This window comes from Pelodiscus sinensis, chromosome 10, assembly GCF_052426305.1.
Source record: "Pelodiscus sinensis isolate ZL-2025 chromosome 10, ASM5242630v1, whole genome shotgun sequence".
Lineage (NCBI taxonomy): Eukaryota > Metazoa > Chordata > Testudines > Trionychidae > Pelodiscus > Pelodiscus sinensis.
Window position 1 is genome coordinate 39050536 of NC_143061.1, and position 18796 is coordinate 39069331.

An 18796-nucleotide genomic window follows, 5' to 3' on the forward strand; every position below is an offset into this window, starting at 1 on the left:
CCCATTCCCACCCCTTCCATACAAGGTCCCACTTCTTCTGCCCAAGGGCGTGGAGCCAGGATCTACCACATTACCCTGAGGCTCAGCAATACTGTCGGCCCCCTCCATGTGTAACCTGCTGCCCCACAAACATGTCCGAGGCTAGTACCGCTTCACTGGCATTGCTGAAATTATAAAGAAGCTGCAGCCTGGTGCTGCTGGGAGAGCAAGGTGGCTTCTAAGCTCCCATAGCTCCAAAGCCCTAACTCCCTGGGATGTGGGGAAAGAAACCCCCTGCTAGTCTCCTCCTGCCTTCTGGTTCTGCTTATGCTAGTGGCTACTGCTGCTGACTCCTCCTTTCCTGGAGAATGCTGAGGCCTTCCTAAAGAGCTCCTCCCTGGGAAATTCATCAGAGTTCTGCCTCCTATCGTACTCCTGAGACAGATGAGGCAGGAGCAGCTGGGACTCCATATCCCATGTAGCCCTGATTCTGCTATGAACTCGGTGCAGAGGAGCTGCTGCACCTATACAGAGCCCATCTGAAGTCACCAGAGCTCTGGCGGATGGAGATGAGGTACAGGGATTTGCTGAAGATTAGGGCCTAAGTCTTTAGATGTGGATGGGATTTGTTTACATTTCACATGGGAAAAAAATAATAATTTGCTCTGATTGAGACCCCACTTAATTTCATAGAATCATAAAATACTAAAACTGGAAGGGACCTCGAGAGGTCATCGAGTCCAGTCCCCTGCCCTCACAGCAGGACCACATCATCCCTGACAGATGTCTATCCAATCAGCTCTTACATATTTCCAGTGATGGAGATTCCACAACCTCCCTAGGCAATTTATTCCAGTGTTTAACCACCCTGACAGTTAGGAAGTATTTCCTAAAGTCCAACCTAAACCTCCCTTGCTGCAATTTAAGCCCATTGCTTCTTGTCCTGTCCTCAGAGGCCAAGGAGAACAATTTTTCTCCCTCATCCTTGAAACACCTTTTTAGATACTTGAAAACTGCTATCATGTCCCCTCTCAGTCTTCTCTATTGCAAACTAAACAAACCCAGTTCTTTCAGTCTTTCCTAAACCTTTAATCATTTTTGTTGCTCTTCTCTGGACCTTCTCCAGCTTTTCCACATCTTTCCTCAAATGTGGTGCCCAGAACTGGACACAATATTCCTATTGGGGCCTAATCACTGCAGAATAGAGCAGAGGAATGACTTCTCATGTCTTGCTCACAACACTCCTGTTACTGCATCCCGGAATCATGTTTGCTTTTTTTGAAAGTGTAACACTGTTGACTCATATTTAGCTTGTGGTCCGCTCTGACCTCTAGATTGCTTTCTGCAGCACTCCTTCCTAGATAGTCACTTCCCATTCTGTATGTGTGAGACTGATTATCCCTTCCTAAGTGGAGTACTTTGCATTTGTCCTTAGTAAACTTCATCCTATTTACCTCAGAGCATGAAGTTTGTTTTTTAATTCAGAACTTCTGAGAGTAATAACAAAAGACAGTGTGATGTCCAATATTTGAATAATGGTTTCAGAATTAAATACTGCATCAGTTCTTACCCAGCTTTTTCATCTTGCTTATCACAAGTGCATTTCCATTCATAGTCACCGGGTTTTTTTTTTTTAACCAAATAGAGCAGCTTTGGCAAATTGAAGGCCTACTGATGTGGGATTGTGCAGCTGCACTGTGCACAGAGCTAATTTCTTCTCCATTTGTGTGATGATCACATTAGCTCGTGCCTGCAATTACAGATAATTGCTCAACCTTTCACCTCTATAATACACTGCATTGAGTGAATTGCTTGTCTGGGATGAAAATCGGGCTGTATCTTCTCATTGGCCTCATCCACATGATCAAATGACAAGACATTTGTGTTTGCAGTCTGCCCAGCTCTGTCCTTTAGTTTCTACATTATTTGAAGTCAATAAGCTTAGTGGAAAAGAACAGATCCTAGCTCTAATTTTCATGTTCTTACAGAGTTTATGATATATGTAATTGTACAGCATTATTATTTTGGACAGTGAATCTAATGAAATTAGTGATAGTCTGTAAGAATTGGTGCTAACTGTGCCTATAGAATGAGTCCTTGACCATTGAACAGACAGCAGGGATATGGGGTTGCAGAGTTTTCATCACTGAGGACACCACTTGTAATTAAAACTTACCAATTCTGTTGAGGATGCAGGAGCTAGAGTTAAATCCAGCTCCCTGACCTAGAGATATGTTGGTTCTGCAGAGCTAAGAGGACTAAAGAATACTAAAACAATAACATTTGACTTTAAATTAGTCAGGACAGGATCCACACAACGAGCAGATCTTTCAAGACTAAGAAGATTTCATTTTCATATAGTCACTGCTTTTCAATCTTGTGAATTTTCCTAGTATTTGCACTTACTCCTCTGGCTTACTCCTGTTGTCCAGTATTGAAGCTTCTGTTTTTGGTGGTCTAGCCACTGGAAGGAAACATGATCGTGTATTCTTACACATGGATGAGATGTTTTGTACTTTACACATGCAAACTATATGTATCTGCAGTAAAGTTTACAAAAGCATGGAAGTCTTGTTGAAAATCAAAGGGTCTTAGACTCCTAGGTCACGTAGGGGCTCTTGAATATGTTGATGTGGTCAGAAAATTTAGCCCAAAACAAAATTTTGAGGAAAAAATTGAAACAAACATTTTTATGGTGTATCTTTTCATTTGCTGACAGCATGTAGTATGACATGAATAATGTAGCTCTGGGAGGCTAAAATACAGTGAATACGAGGGTATATCTTTAGAGAAGTATGATTGACATGAAACAACACTGTGTACCAAAGGACACTTAGAAATTACTGCAGTTGGAAAAGTTTTGTTGTTTCTGGTAACGTGTCCTATCAGTAAGAAATTCTAGAACCTGTAGAATCTTTGTAAATGGTGCAATTTTTAAAATATGGCTCTGTAAGAGTATTGGCCACGATTTAAAAAAATGAGATTTGGACTCTAAGAACCTGCAGACTTTTAGATATTTATTTAAGTCTACAGATGGAATCCTGGCCTCTACAGGAATTTTGCCTTTCACTTAATGGGGCCAGGATTTCCTCTTATGCCCACTTTTATAATCAGACCACTGATTTAGGTGCATAAGAGAAGATTTAGATGTTCCTTTTTGTATACATCTTGGCCATTATATGCAAACAGTACTGCACTATGAATCCTCTAGATCAGGGGTGGCCAACCCATTTAACAAAGAGAGCCGTAACAGCAGCAGAAAAAATGCATAGAGCCGCACCAGAATTGATGAGCATTAAAAAAAAAGGGGGGGAAAGCGCCCCAGAATTGTTCAGCAAAAACCAAAAAAAGGAGGCTGCCCCTTTAAGAAGCAAGCGTAGGCTTTTTGGCCATATCAGACTCCTGTCAATGGCTGCCATCTTGGTGAGCACAGGGGAGCCAGGGGCCGGAGGAGGGAAGCGGGGGGAGGACAGGGGCCATTTGGTGGGGCACAGGAGCGGTTTCGCGAGCTGCACTTTTGGGGGAGAAGAGCTGCGGGTTGGCCACCCCTGTTCTAGATTGTTCTTGAGGAGCTAATAACTAGCAGAACTCTAATTATGTGAGCTACATATTAAGTTTTCTTACATCTGCTAAGAAGTTTCTCAGAACTGAATCTGAGCATGTGCGTCTCTTAGGGTATGTCTACACTACCCCACTAGTTCGAACTAGCGGGGTAATGTAGGCATATCGCACTTGCAAATGAAGCCCGGGATTTGAATTTCCCGGGCTTCATTTGCATAAACCGGGCGCCGCCATTTTTAAATCCCGGCTAGTTCAAACCCCGTGCCGCGCGGCCACACGCGGCACGGAGTAGCTAGTTCGGATTAGGCTTCTAATCTGAACTAGCTGTACTCCTCGTGGAACAGGAAGCCTAATCCGAACTAGCTACTCCGTGCCGCGTGTGGCCGCGCGGCACGGGGTTCGAACTAGCCGGGATTTAAAAATGGCGGCGCCCGGTTTATGCAAATGAAGCCCGGGAAATTCAAATCCCGGGCTTCATTTGCAAGTGCAGTATGCCTACATTACCCTCCTAGTTCGAATTAGGAGGGTAGTATAGACATACCCTTAGGAATGTTTTAGAAATGAGCTTGCATGTGGTTTCCTTGAGGAATTGAGCTAGCTCCAACAAACAGATTGTGTGAGCCCATTTATGTGATAGGCCTTGTCATGCTGGAAAGTGATAAATGGTTTAATTTAGGAAATCAAATACAAATAAATGGTATAAATAACATTCTCAATATACACTCTGATTGTTTGCAGCAAATTTGGGAGAGGAAGAAAATCTAGTGCTAGGCAGTCAAGCCACGAGCCAGTCAATCCATAACTTAATTACATTTAGATTCTTCTTTTGTTAAATTCTTATTCCTCTTCTTCATGGCACTCTATAATGCTAATATTCTCAAAGTAATGGAATATTCTATTGTTCTGCTGCTCGATTTACATCACCATTTTTTCAAATAAAATTCAAATAAGGAATCAATATCTCCACATATTTGTATTATAACAATGTGATACGCTTGATATCCTGCTATGTTTATATTTTTCAGGATGGTATGTGAGAAGAAGCATATTTTCCAACAACTACATGTGCAGTAGGAAACTGTCTCTCCTCTGCCAAATGGTAGCAGATGTTAGGGTCTTTGAGGTCAGCTTCCCTGTGGAAGAGAAATCGGTGATACAGAAGTTGTATACATTCTTAAAGCAGCTTGTTTATTTTACTTTGTGCACATTGGTCATGCAACATGGATTGCCACAAACTGTATGCAAGCAATTCCACTCTTTCAGGAATTTCAGCTGATGACTGATTCTTAGGGAGCAATTCTGCTTCAAGATTTGCCTCTATCCAGAGAGCATAAGGCAGTGAAAAATCTGTCCCTTATCCCTGGCCTAGGGAGTTGTTTTGAAATAGTCCCCCTTATTTTGAAATAATAAGTAGAGCATCCACCCTACCAAGCCCATTACTGTGAAATAACGGGCTAATTATTTCAAAATCTGTATTCTTGCGTTCCTTGGGGAATAATGCTGTTTTGAAATTGTTATTTTGAAAGAGCAGCAGCAGAGCGTCCACACTAATGCTATTTTGAAATAACTACTGCCCAGAGTAATTTGAAGTAATTATTTCCCAGTGCGTCCGGGGGCTCTAAGTTGAGGTAGCATGTCCACAATAATGGAGCCTGTCTCAGACTAATTTTGAGGCTTCCCCATAATGTGGACACGCTATTTTGATTTTGTTATTTTGGAACTTGGGGGTTATTAAATTGATTTTAGTTATTTCAAAATAGTTTCCTTGTGTAGCTATGCCCTTAGTAATCTCTTATCAACTTTTTATAAATAGCAGCTAATGTAAAGTGTGACCCATTTAATGTTGTAAGATGCTTGGTATTAAATGTAGTGGGACAACTGTCTTGCCCTGCACTGTCGTCTTATCTTCCAAAACTGTATTAAAGAAACAATTGAAAAGCGACAGCCTTTTTCTGAAATAGTTTTCTGAGTACTTGAAGGGAATATGAATATGAGTATTGCAGAAGACTGTAGTTTTGTGCTGACTTTGAAGTGGAAATGTGAGGAAATACCATCTGGATGTTCAGGTCTTTTCTCAGAAAAATGAGATGAGAAGGAGTCAAGGGGAGCTTGCAAGCCAACAGTACTAAGATATATTTGGAGAAAAGATGCGTGGTGTTCTGGTATTTTTGCAAGTCTCATTCTCTAGATTTGTCTCAAGATACATAAGTGAAATTTCTTGTGTAGAATTAAGTGCTAAGAGGAATTAAGTGCTCTGAATTAAGCGCTCCATATTTTGTCTGTATTATTCCCTCATTTCTCATTAAATTCAATGGTCATGCAAGGAGCAGACTCCTAAGCTGCTTCTCATGCAGGGCCTGTTTCAAATTTTGCCTCAGTCCCTCGGAAGCTAAGGGGAGCTCTGAAGAGCTGCTTTTACCCCAGAGGCAGAGATATCTGTCCCACTCCTGCACACAGATTGCCCTCTGTTTTAAAAGATAAAGGCAGCTCATTTCTTCTCTAAGACAGTCCCATACTGTTTTACTAAGGCATCCCTCTGATTTTATTCAAGTTTTGTGCGAGTGCAGGAGCCCATCTTATTACAGTCCCATCTTATTACAGTCCACCTATGCCCATCTTCTTACAGGCTCCAGACCTTAAGCAAGATGTGAAAGGGAGCGGAGAGAGATTTTCCCCCTTAACCCGAACTTTGTTCCATATTCTGAAGCGGTTGTGTTTTGCTTTGCCTTGGTAAGGCAATGTGGCACTGTCTTTGAGAATGAGAGAGCTAGACAACTCTGCATTTATCACGTTCAACTTAACTTTTAATACACACAGACTGTGTCTACACTGGGCCACTTATTCTGGAAAAGCAGATGCTTTTCCGGAATAAGCTGCGAGCTGGCTACACTGGCCATTAGCTTTTCCGGAAAAGCAGAAGAAATGGAAAAAAGTGGTTTGGATGGCGCGAGACCCTGTAGGAGCCCTGGACTTCCTGGTAACCCAAGCTCTTAAAGAGCTCAGAGGCTGCTGGGCGCACGTGGCAGGAGCTGGGCGCACGTGGCAGGAGCTGGGCGCATGTGGCAGGAGCGTGCCGCAGACCCTGCTGCCTGAGCTCTGCCACGTGCTGCTGTGCTGCCCAGCAGCCACCTCGCAACCCAGCATGGCAGCTCCGGGTGGTAAGCCACCTGCACCCCCAGCTCAGGAGGCCCCATCGTGGACCCCCAGGGAGCTGGAGACCCTCCTGGACCTCTGGCAGGAGGAGGAGGGGCTTCACGACCTGCACTCAAGGCGCCGCAATGTCGATATATACAGGCGGCTGGCCGACAACCTGGCGCAGCAGGGACACCCCGCCCGCAACTGTGAGCAGGTCCGCTCCAAAGTAAAAGAACTGCGGCTGGGGTACGTGCGGGCCAGCAAGGGCAGGGGGGCAGGACCAGACGCCTGCCCCTACTATCAATGCATGCCTTTCTGGGCCAGCCAGCCCCGCAAGTCCCGGATGTCCCCGTGGACACCTGCCAGCGCTCCCCCCCCGTCGTCCGACCCACCGAGCCAGGGGAGGGAGAGGAGAGCGGCAGCACATCCGGTGCAGAGGAGGCCAGTGTTGCCACCGCCCAGCAGGCCCCCTCCAGCAGCTCCTCCGAGGCCGAGGCCGGGGAGGAACCCACGGGTGAGTTTGTGCAGTTTGCACTCCCAAAGGGCAGGGGGCGGAGGGCAGGGGGGGGAGCCAGGTGCCCGGAGGGGGGAGGGGGAGAGCATGTCACTCAGGCCACATGAGCTGCACGCTGTGTAGCATGAGGTAGCAAGCAGCACGTGCAACCACGTGCAGCCTGGTGACCAAGCGGCACGTGGCCGCGGCAGGCAGCTGCAGGGCACGCCTGAGACCATGCTGCTCACACACATTCGGCGGGACCAGGGGGAAGGGTGGATGCCGGCTGGAACCGGCCAGGGCCCCAGGGACTCTGCCCAGAGCCTGCACCTCCACCAAGGGTGCAGCACAGAGAACGGCACACTGTCCCATGCCTCGCTGTGAGGCACAGCCAGCTGCTACTGGGAAAACCGCAGCATCACAGTCCTGTGACCGTGACCCCCACCGAGCCCCTCGCCTGCTCCCGGTGCCTTGGCTGGTTCCCTGAGGGAAGTCCCCACTGTGGCCACACATGTCCCTGGGCTACTGGCCTTGTGGGAGGGATAGTGGGAGGGGGAAGGTCCCCTGAGTTTTGCTGCAAGGATGGGACACCCCCTCCCCACCCAGTCACCCTCCCGCTCTCCACGGGGCCAGGATACAGACCGGTGCTTACAATACTGGAGGGGGGACCCTACTCCAGGGGCGGTCCTCCTTGCCAACATACAACACGGGGGCAGGAGGGGAACCAAGTGGGCCCAAGCCACACAACTGTGGGGTCACCTGGGCTCAGGGGTGGAGGGCATGCAGTGTGGGGACAGTGGACGGCCTGCCTGACTGACCCATCCTTTCTTCTCTTCCCTGCAGCGGGACCGAGCACCAGACCCTCCACTGCGGCAGCAGCGGCACCCCCAGCAGGCCAACCCCGGAGGCACAGGCTGCGTCAGAGGGACCAGCTTCTGCGCCGCCATGTGAACGCCGTGGAGGCAATCCAGGGCTCCTTTGCAGAGCGGGTGCAGGGGGACCTGCAGTGGCGGCAGGAGGGCTGGGCTGCCTTCCTCACTGAGTGCAGAAGGATGCGCAGCTCGATGGACATGCTCATGGCACATTTAGTGCACGCCATACACTATGGCATGGCCGGACCCCATGCCCCCCACCATCCCTCCCGGAGCACAGCCCATGCCCCCTCCTATCCCTGCTCCTATCCCAGCTCCTGCCCCTGCTCCTGCCCCTGTTCCTGTCCCTGCTCCTGCCCCTGCTCCTGCCCACCTCCCCGTGCAGCCTGCCCCGACTCTAGTAACTGTAAGAAATGATTTGAGATGCCAATTAGCCACTTAAATTTAACAGGGTTACAAACTGTGGACAACAAATTCTTTACTCTATCACCGGGGGGGGGGCTCTTTGTAAGTGGTCAGTGGTTTGTGGCACATAAAGAAATACTGAGACTTTTCAGTAAAATGTAAACCACGAACTATATTTACATAGCTAACAAACAAGCAAGAATGGTTAAAAGATGCACACAACAGATTATTAAACATAGTCTAGGTGCAGGGAGGACAATTGGGTAGTGTTGCTGGCCACCTCAATCCTTTGGTCCTTCCGGGCCTCAGGAGAGGAACAGCCAGGAGATCCCTCGACGGAAGATGACTGGAATCAGGTACGCTGACTTGAGCCTTCCGCACGAACCCCAAATCCTCTTGGCTGTTCTTCAGGACAGGCGATGGTGGCCTAAACCCTAGCCTAAGCTAAAAAGAAAAACCCTAACTAAGCCCGACGCACCCGATGAACATTCGCGATGACGGCCGATGTGCTTTGACCCACACTTTACAATTGGGGGAAGAGGTAAGGGGAAGGGGTGGGGAAGGGTAGGGGATGGGAGGGAGTAGTCTGGGGAGACCCAGGCGACCCTACTACGGGGCTTGGGCAAACATGTCCACCAGGGCCTCTCTGATGTACACCGCATCCTGGCTCGCCTGGCAGACGGCAGCTGTGTCGGGCTGTTCCAACGTCTGTGCCTTGGCTGCCATCCATGCAGGGAGGAAGGCCTCCCCACTGCGCTCCACAATGTTGTGGAGCACGCAGCACGCGGCCAGTACCTCCGTTGCATTCTGCTCACCCATCTCGAGACGGGTGAGCAAGCAACGGAAGCGGGCTTTTAAACGTCCAAAGGCCAGCTCCACTGAGTTTCGGGCCCGGTTGAGGCGGTCGTTGAACAGGGCCCAGTTCTGGTCCGGCTGCCCCGTGTACGGCCGCATTAGCCAGGGCATCAGAGGGTAGGCCGCATCCCCAACGACGCAGATGGGCATAGGCACATCCCCGACAGTCAAGTCCCACCAGGGGAAGTAGGTGCCCGACTCCAACCTGCGAAAGAATCCAGAGTTCCAGAGGATGCGGGCGTCGTGTGCCCGGCTGGAACAACCCCGTAAATGACCACGAAGCGGCCCCGGTGGTCCACAAGGGCCTGCAGAACAATGGAGCAGTACCCCTTGCGGTTCATGAAATGGCCCCCTCGATGCTCCGGGGCCCGGATGGGGATGTGGGTGGCGTCCAGGGCTCCCCCACAGTTGGGGAACCCGAGGGCAGCGAAGCCGGCCATGGTATCATCCACGTCGCGTAGGCGGATGATTCGCGGGAGCAGGACGTCGTTGATGGTGTGGACGACCTGCAGAAGGGTGCAGAGAAACACAAGGGAACACATCACGTATGGCAGGGGTGAGTGTGCGCTCCCTGGGGCCCCCCCTTGATGCCCTCTGTCCTCACACACACACACATCCCAGGGCCCCCCTCGCCTCACGCCCCCCCACCACCACCAAGCCTGTGCAAGGGAGGGACGGCCCAAACCCCTGGGCGACCCAGCTGGGAGTCTTGGCTGTCCCTGGGCCTGGAGTGCAGCACCCTCCCCCCATCCCACTCCCCCTGGGACTTACCTCCACGACGATCACTCCGACGGTTGATCTTCCCACCCCGAACTGCTGGGCCACCGAGCGGTAGCTGTCTGGTGTGGCCAGCTTCCAGAGTGTGATGGCGACCCTCTTGTTCATGGGGATGGGTGCCCGCAGCCGGGTGGTGGCTCTCTGCAGCGTGGGGGTGAGCCAGGTGCACAGCTGCAGGAAGGTCCGCTTTCTCATCCGGAAATTCCTGATCCATTGCTGGTCGTCCCATAGTCCGAGGACCACCCGGTCCCACCAGTCGGTGCGACTCTCCAAATTCCAGACGGGCCTCACCACGGTGGGGTGCTGATGCGACATGGTTGCCATAGCCTCCCTGGTGAGGGAGTCCAAGGCAATCTCTGCCTCCTGGTACATGAACACCATGGCACCAGCCTGCAGCACGAGCAGCAGGCACTTGTACAGCTGCAACAGGGGCCCGAGGAGGCACATGGCCACCCACGGCTCCATGGCAGACAGAGCAGGGCAGAAAAAACAAAACTCAGGGAAAAGCAGTTGGGGGCCAAAGGGTGGTGTCCCCAAAACTCAGAGGGCAACCACCGACCCTGCGAATGGTGCCAGTCCCTGGCAGAGGCCCCAAGGCACGGGAGCAGGAGACCAACAGCTGTCCGGCGAGACCCCTTTAAGCACATGTCTGAACAGAGCTCCGGCCCCGCCCCCGGAAATGTCTGGTGGCCTTTGCCCTCTTCAAAATGGTTCTGGGCTTCTGCTTTTCCGGAAAAGCGCATCATTATAACGGTAACTCCGGGGCCAATGTAGACGCTCCTTTTCCGGAAATACTTATAACGGAAAACTGTTCTGTTTTAAGCATTTCTGGAAAAGGGTGCCAGTGTAGACGTAGCCACAGAGAGCACAAACTCTCAACACAGGTCTGATTTAGAGCTTACTGAAATCAGTAAGACTCTTTTTCCTTTGCCTTCCCTGGGCTGTACGTCAGGCCCCCATATGATCTCTTAATGCAACCCTCTGGAAAAGTTCTCAGAGACCCTAAGCAAGTGTCACTGCACTCATACTATCATAAGACTGCATCCAACATGAATTAACTAAACTCTTGCTTCTCCACAATGCTTGCTCTTGCTCTTGCTTCTCCTCTCTTTTTCCATATCTCATTTTTTTCCCAGTCTACCCAGACTCCTAACAATACCCGGGGGTGTTTTTTTGACCTAACACCCCCCTCCCTGACCCTGCTCCCCTGTCAAATCTGGCCCCTCCAAAACCATTTTGATTTAGTTTTGAAGGGCTGGGTGCTGAAAAAGTCTTACTTTTCCCAAGGGCTAGCAAATCAGTGGAGTCAAATTCCACCCAGATTTGTATCCCGCACACTTCCTAGCAGCCTATCTTAAGTACAGAGCAAGCGTTGTTATCCAGCATTCACGGAGAAAGAGAGTTGCCGGTTAATCAAATGTGCAAGTTACTCCAGTTTTACAGTGATGGATCATGAATTTTTCATCACACATTAGTTGCAGGATGGATTAGATAATATCCAATAATGATATTATACGCAGAAGCACAACACGAACAAACTTCACTGTCGCAAGTTTGCAAACTTGACTTCTGCAAATGCCAGAAAATGTCAAAAATGCTACGGTATGGCTATTGGAATGTTTCCAGTTAACTGAGGGAGGAATTGTTTTACCATCTATGGCAGATGCCAGTTAACCAAGTTTTCTGGATATTAAAAGTAGCAGATAACACAGCTTGTACTGTAGTTATATGGCCCTCAGCACCATGGTATCTGAGCACTTCAGTCTGTGGTGAATACATCCTCAGAACACTCCCTTGAGGTGGGAAGCATTGCTAGCTTCATTTGACAGACAGGGAGGTGAGGCACAGAAAGATCTGAGCATCTGTTCATTCAGCCTGTCAGTGGCCAGAGCAGGGAATTGAACCCTGCTCTCCGCCTCGCATCCTAACTATTCTTCCTCAGAAGGAGGTTACTGAGAAGGCTCGTGCTGTGATTCAGGGCCATGTTTGGCTTTTAGTGAGGCAGCAGCTGCAGGCCTGGCTGGCTCTCAAGTCCTCAGACTCCATGGCGCTTCTCTGTCTGTTGCACAATCATGCCCCAGAGAAGGCACATTGGAAAGAAGCAGCAAGCCTCGCACAACTGGACAGGGACTGAAACCTCATCATAAACTGCTAGTACATGTCAGTATCAGTATTTTTCCTTTAGGAAAAAATAGGAAGTGATCATGTAATTAAAGATTGTATCAAAAAGTATTGGCACAGGGGAAGTCAATTAAGGTTGCACAGGCAAGCTGAATCCTGACATTTCCCAACTTTTGATTGCTTGCAGTCTTCACATTCTTTTATCACTATTTTGTATAATTCATTATATTATGGTAATGACATGCTAATTGCTCTTCAGATACATAAGACAAGGGCCTTGCCTCAAAAAGCTTTCTCTTTGAAACAGATTGTAAACAAACAAGCAGGAGAGAAACCATGAAAACAAAAACAGCAGCACAGGAACATAACACGCAGGAATTGCCATAGTGGATCAAACCAAGAGCTCAGTTAGTCCTTTAACTTGCTTCTGATACTGACATGTACTAGCAGTTTCCAAGGAAGGCATAAGAAGTCCAGCAGTCTACAGTTGTGCTATAACCCTGCCAGAAAGGGACAGTTTCTCTTTAACTCTCAATCAGAAGTTGGCTTATAGCCATTCCAAAACTCTGGTTAATTGTTTTAATCTTCACCGTGATAACTCTGGCTACTCTTATCATCTGTATAAATGTCCAGCCCTTTTTTGGAATCTCACTAAGCTCTCAATCCTGTGGCATTGAGTTCCACAGACTGACCGGAGAATGAAGAAGATAAGCAGGTGTCATATTAATAGCTGCATTTTTGCACTAGGAGGGAGGATGTTTGTAATATTCAGAACAGCTAGCTAGGAACACAAAAGACAGGTTAGATTAGAAGTTTAAGCGTTTGAAGCAAAGATATTTTTGTTCTGTGTTTCAACAGCACCTAGCACAGATGCAGTCCACATCCATGGCTTCAGCTTCTAGGCACTACCACTGTACATCAAATAAATAATGATCTCATTTTGATTTTTTCCTGAACTGCCTTGCCCACACCTGTCATGTATAGAAGGATTGATGACTGCTTGTAAGAGCACATCATGCAGTTTACTATTGCCTTGGAATAATTACTTTCTCATTCTCTACACCAATCCTGGTTTTAATCTGTTTCATAGGTTAGAATAATTTTAATCCTATCAATTGTTTTCACCACCCTCATAAAAGCACTGACACCATTAATATTTGTACCATAGCCTTGATTCACATGGGCTTTACTCAAGCAAAACAATCCCACTGAAATTCTCCCTGGCTTAATTAGTTTGACAACTGAAGCCCTCCCCCTCCCCACTGAGTGTAGGATCAGGCCCAAATTATTATTCAAAGTTTGGTTTTCTTTTATCTTGTCTCCTCCACCGGGGACATCTTTGAAATTGTGTTATTCCCTTGAAAGTTCATATTAGTGTAATAAAACTGTCAATAAAGAAATGATAAAAAATACAGCCCTCCATGCCATCAGCCAGTCCCTCCAATGCACAGCTGAAGCATGATGCGGAGGTGGGGAAGGAGAATGTACCAGGGGCCCTGCTTCTGCGCTCTCAGGCCTATGGGCAAAGAGAGACTTCAGGGTGCAGAGCTGTCAGGACAGCACCTTTCACAAGCACCAAAGCCAGCCCAAAGACAAAAAGCAAAGAGGCTTAGAGTACTTCACTGTATGGTCAGATTGCCATTGGAGATCCCACGCATCCAAGTGTCTGCGGCATCTCAAAAGATCGGCCGCGCATGAAGAAGACGGGCGAGGAAAAGCAGAAGCGTACGATATGCACACAGGCAACTACTGCTTCCAGGAAGAAGGGATGTAGAGGTGGGGGCACACAGAAGGACATGGGGGACCCTCATTTAACAATTAAAAACTTGGCCAGGGCACAGGGGGGACAGTGCATCCCCCAAGTGCTACCACGAATCACTTACGGATATACAAGAGGAAACCTCTGACCACAAAACTAACCTAAACTGGTCTGACCGCCCCATTTTGTGACTGCCTCTAATCTTCCCCAGACCTACTGTGAGCGGCTAAGATTTAAAATGAGCATGCAGGGAGATGGGTGTCATACAGTGGTGAGACTGGAGCATTCAGTTACATTCTGTGTTCTCTGGGAACTGCTTTCCATCCTGTCTACCTACTACAGGGGATGCAGGATGATAAGGATCTTTTATTTCTGTTTTCTTCCTAGATGAGGTCTGAGCCAAAACTAATAGAGCTTTACAAATCAAATGCTATTAATGATCTGGCTTGACACACCCAAAGGACTGGGCTGGAAGCAGATGCTTTTCTCCACTCCTCACTCACTGTTCAGAGGCTGCCATCACACCTTCACCAATTAAACACTGTAATCCCTTTTTTCCCTACCTGCTAATGCGCATGCTGCATTGCCAAAATGAATTGGCATTGCATTTGCCTCAATGGAATGGTAGCGCGATGAAAGGCAGGAAATGTTGTCCAGCAGCTCCAGCATGGGACTGTTGTCACGATTTCTGGGGTTGCCTTCTCCCCTTTCTGGCATCACTTTTAAAACAATGGTGCCCCATTAACTTTAAGAGAGTGACTTCTGGTTTGCACCACTGAGAGAGGCATCAGGGCCCTTGGGTTCTAGTCCCAGTTCTGCTAATGACCCCCTGGGAGCTTGTCTCGATGATGCATTAGTGTGCTCCAGAGAGATGTAAATTCTCAGGCACATGCACATGCCAGCCACTAACTGGCCTGTGTGGGTACTTCTGGTGAACCTTGAAAGGTCTGTAGTGTGCATTAGAGTAGCGCCATTTCAAACAGCGCTGCATTAATGCTCCCTGGGGAACTTTTCATACACCAGCAGAGTCCCCACAAGCCAGTTGATGTGCGTTAGAATTTGTACCATTCTAGCACAGGCCAATGCATCCTATAGATAATCCCTTTGGCTACGTCTACATTGGCACCCCTTTCCGGAAAAGGGATGCTAATGTGACAAGTCGGAATTGCAAATCCACGGGGGATTTAAATATCCCCCGCGGCATTTGCATTTACATGGCTGCCGCTTTTTTCTGGCTTGGGGATAAGCCGGAGAAAAGCACCAGTCTAGACGCAATTCTCCGGAAAATAAGCCCTTTTCCGGAAGATTTCTTATTCCTACTTGAAAGGGATGCCAATGTAGACGTAGCCTTTGTGTCCTTGTGCCACTTAATCTCCCTGTGCCTCAGTGTATCAATCTGTTTATTGAATGTAATAATAAATGCTTCTCTCTCATAAGAGCATTGCAAGGTAGAATTAACATGTCCTGATCCTGATCTCATTTAAACCAGTGTGACTCAGGACTCATTCCATTGAAATCCAAATGAGTCAGACCAATCAGGTCCAATATGTGTGAAATGCCTTGAGAGCTGGGCTAAATGGTGTTATCGAAGCACAAAGGAGTTTTTAATATGGAATCTTTCATCTGTTTTCTCCCAGAGTTTTCTCCTGTTAGAAATGAGAACACTCGGCAATGAATATGGAAATCCACAGTCACCGGTAAAAGATTACGGTTTGCTCAGGGAGAAAGTCAGCTACATTGCGTGCTTATTGGAATTCAGTCTGCCCAAGCATTACAGCCAGTCTCCCTCTTGTGAGTTGTGTTGATCCATTTCCTGAAGTACAAATTATTCTTACTCCAAAATGAAGAATAAAAGATGAGGGAACTGGTTCAGGAGGCACAGCCCAAATTAAAGCAGCCCTTAGAGTCTGGCCTCATTTATAGCAGTCTTAATCAGCCTGCCAAGGAGACTGTTCCACAGTCCAGATTCTCTGCAGCCCTAGGGAGACTCCCTTTCGCTCCTCGCCATACACCACAACATGCCAGTGGAGCAGAACAGGGCCACAACTATATGTACTAGGGGAATGCTCCACCAGCCAGTTGGGGCACCTTTATGGCCACTGAGGCAATGCATAGGTTCTGAGGGGCCAGAGTAAGCCCATGGGAATTTATTTATTCCCTTGAAGGCACTTGAAATAACAATTTCACAATTCCTAAATGGGGCTGAACTATAGGACTGAATTCAGTATCATGTCTGGAAGTCTGGATCAAGCCCATACTGGACATGGTAGCTCAGAGCTCTTTTCCAGAGAGTCCAAATCAAAACTCCACATCTACAGTCCCCTAACTTTAACGAACATCAAGTTCAACCTCATTTCTGACTATACATTTCTTTCTTGATGCTTAGCTGATGTTTATTAGCTCTATATTATAGTGGAAAGAATCAATCCAGTACAAAGCACATTAATTTAGTAGTAATATAACCAAATGACTCCCTTCCTCAGAAAGTCCTCCCTTTATAACTGCCTGTTCTCTACTGCTTCTCTTGTCTGCCATGTTTACCTTTTATAGAAGTTTTCTCCCAGCATGCATCTTTGCAGCTCACTGTTCCTACTTGCCAAAAGAAAGCCACTACAGCTCTAAAGTGAAATATTTTGGCTCAGAAAATGGCAATTTACAAGGAAATGTACCAGTTTCAATAGTCAGGAGCTGGCTGGGAAGGCTCAAGGGACACATCCACCCCTTATCTGATGCTCCAGTAGTTAGGGGCAGTCAGCTGGGGTGTGGAGAACATGTGGGAGCTCTTCCATTGGACCCCAGAGAGAAAGGCTGAGAAAGATGCAGGTTTCCCATATCCCACAGGAGATCTCTAGCCACTGGGTGCTCTGGAGGGGCTCATTCTCTCAGGTTTTTTGACAAAACAATTCTGAAAGGCCTTAGATTTGTTCTGATGCAGAACAAATATAAATTTCAAAACTGCACAGTTTTTTCATGAAACATTTTTTGTCTTGCATCCAGCCTTCATTTGGTTGCTCAATTTAATGTACCGAAAAGGGCCAGGTTTAAAAAAAAAAATGCAGCACACCCTCCCATTTCCGGTTTGTCAGATTGGTCACCTAAATAGCAAGGTGCCCAAAATCACTGGTCATTTTGGAGGGCTTTCAAATTAATCACCAACACCTTCAATTGGTCCCAGAGGAGAAAAAGGAGTCAGGGCACCAGAGGTTGAGCACAAATAGTGTGTCCCCATTAGTCTATACGCAGCTGTGTTCAGACAATGTAAATCACCCTGGTGCCTTCCTCCTCCTTCTCACCCTACCCCCACCCATAGCATACGAATGTAAAGAATCTTTGGGAAGCAATGACACTGTCAGCTCCTGTTCTAGACTTTTGGGCTACGTCTAGACTGGCATGATTTTCTGCAAATGCTTTTAACGGAAAAGTTTTTCAGTTAAAAGCATTTGCGGAAAAGAGCATCTAGATTGGCAGGATGCTTTTCTGCAAAAGCACTTTTTGTGGAAAAGTGTCCGTGCCAATCTAGACGCGGTTTTGCGCAAGAAAGCCCCGGTCGCCATTTTCACCATCGGGGCTTTTTTGTGCAAAACAGTTTTTAGCTGTCTACACTGGCCCTCTTGCGCAAAAACATTTCTGGAAAAGGGCTTTTGTCCGAATGGGAACGTCAAAGCATTTGCACAAGAAGCACTGATTTCAGACAGTAGAACGTCAGTGCTTTTGCGCAAAATCAAGCAGCCAGTGCAGACAGCTGACAAGTTTTTGCGCAAAAGCAGTTGCTTTTCATAGAATCATAGAATAATAGAGAGGTCATCAAGTCCAGCCCTCCGCCCCCAAGGCAGGACCAAGCTCCGTCTACACCATCCCTGACAGATGTCTATCTAACCTGTTCTTAAATATCTCCAGAGACGGAGATTCCACCACCTCCCTTGGCAATTTATTCCAATATTTGACCACCCTGACAGGAATTTTTTCCTAATGTCCAATCTAAACCTCCCCTGCTGCACTTTAAGCCCATTACTCCTTGTCCTGTCCTCAGAAACCAAGAGGAACAAATTTTCTCCTTCCTCCTCGTGACACCCTTTTAGATATTTGAAAACCGCTATCATGTCCCCCCTTAATCTTCTTTTTTCCAAACTAAACAAGCCCAGTTCATGAAGCCTGGCTTCATAGGTCATGTTCTCTAAACCTTTAATCATTCTTGTCGCTCTTCTCTGTACCCTTTCCAATTTCTCCACATCTTTCTTGAAATGTGGCGCCCAGAACTGGACACAGTACTCCAGCTGAGGCCTAACTAGTGCAGAGTAGAGCGGCAGAATGACTTCACGAGTTTTGCTTACAACACACCTGTTGATACAACCTAGAATCATATTTGCTTTTTTTGCAACAGCATCACACTGTTGACTCATATTCAACTTGTGGTCCACTATGACCCCTAGATCCCTTTCCGCCATGCTCCTTCCTAGACAGTCACTTCCCATCTTGTATGTATGGAACTGATTGTTCCTTCCTAAGTGGAGCACTTTGAATTTCTCTTTATTAAACCTCATCCTGTTTACCTCTGACCATTTCTCTAACTTGCTACGGTCATTTTGAATGCTGGTTATTCCCTATCACTTTATTCCCTTCCAAGTGTTTGCATATGATTTCCTTAATTACCTGCTCCATTATCTTCCCTGGAAAAACTTGCCAGTCTAGATGCAGCCTTCCTGTATAATCATCTTCCCTCATGCTTCATTTGCCTACAGATCACCTCTAAACCAGAGACCCATCCCAGCAGAGCCTGGGAAGTAGAAATCTAGGACCACTCTACTGATGATGGGGGACAAGAGCTTGCTATGAAAGCCT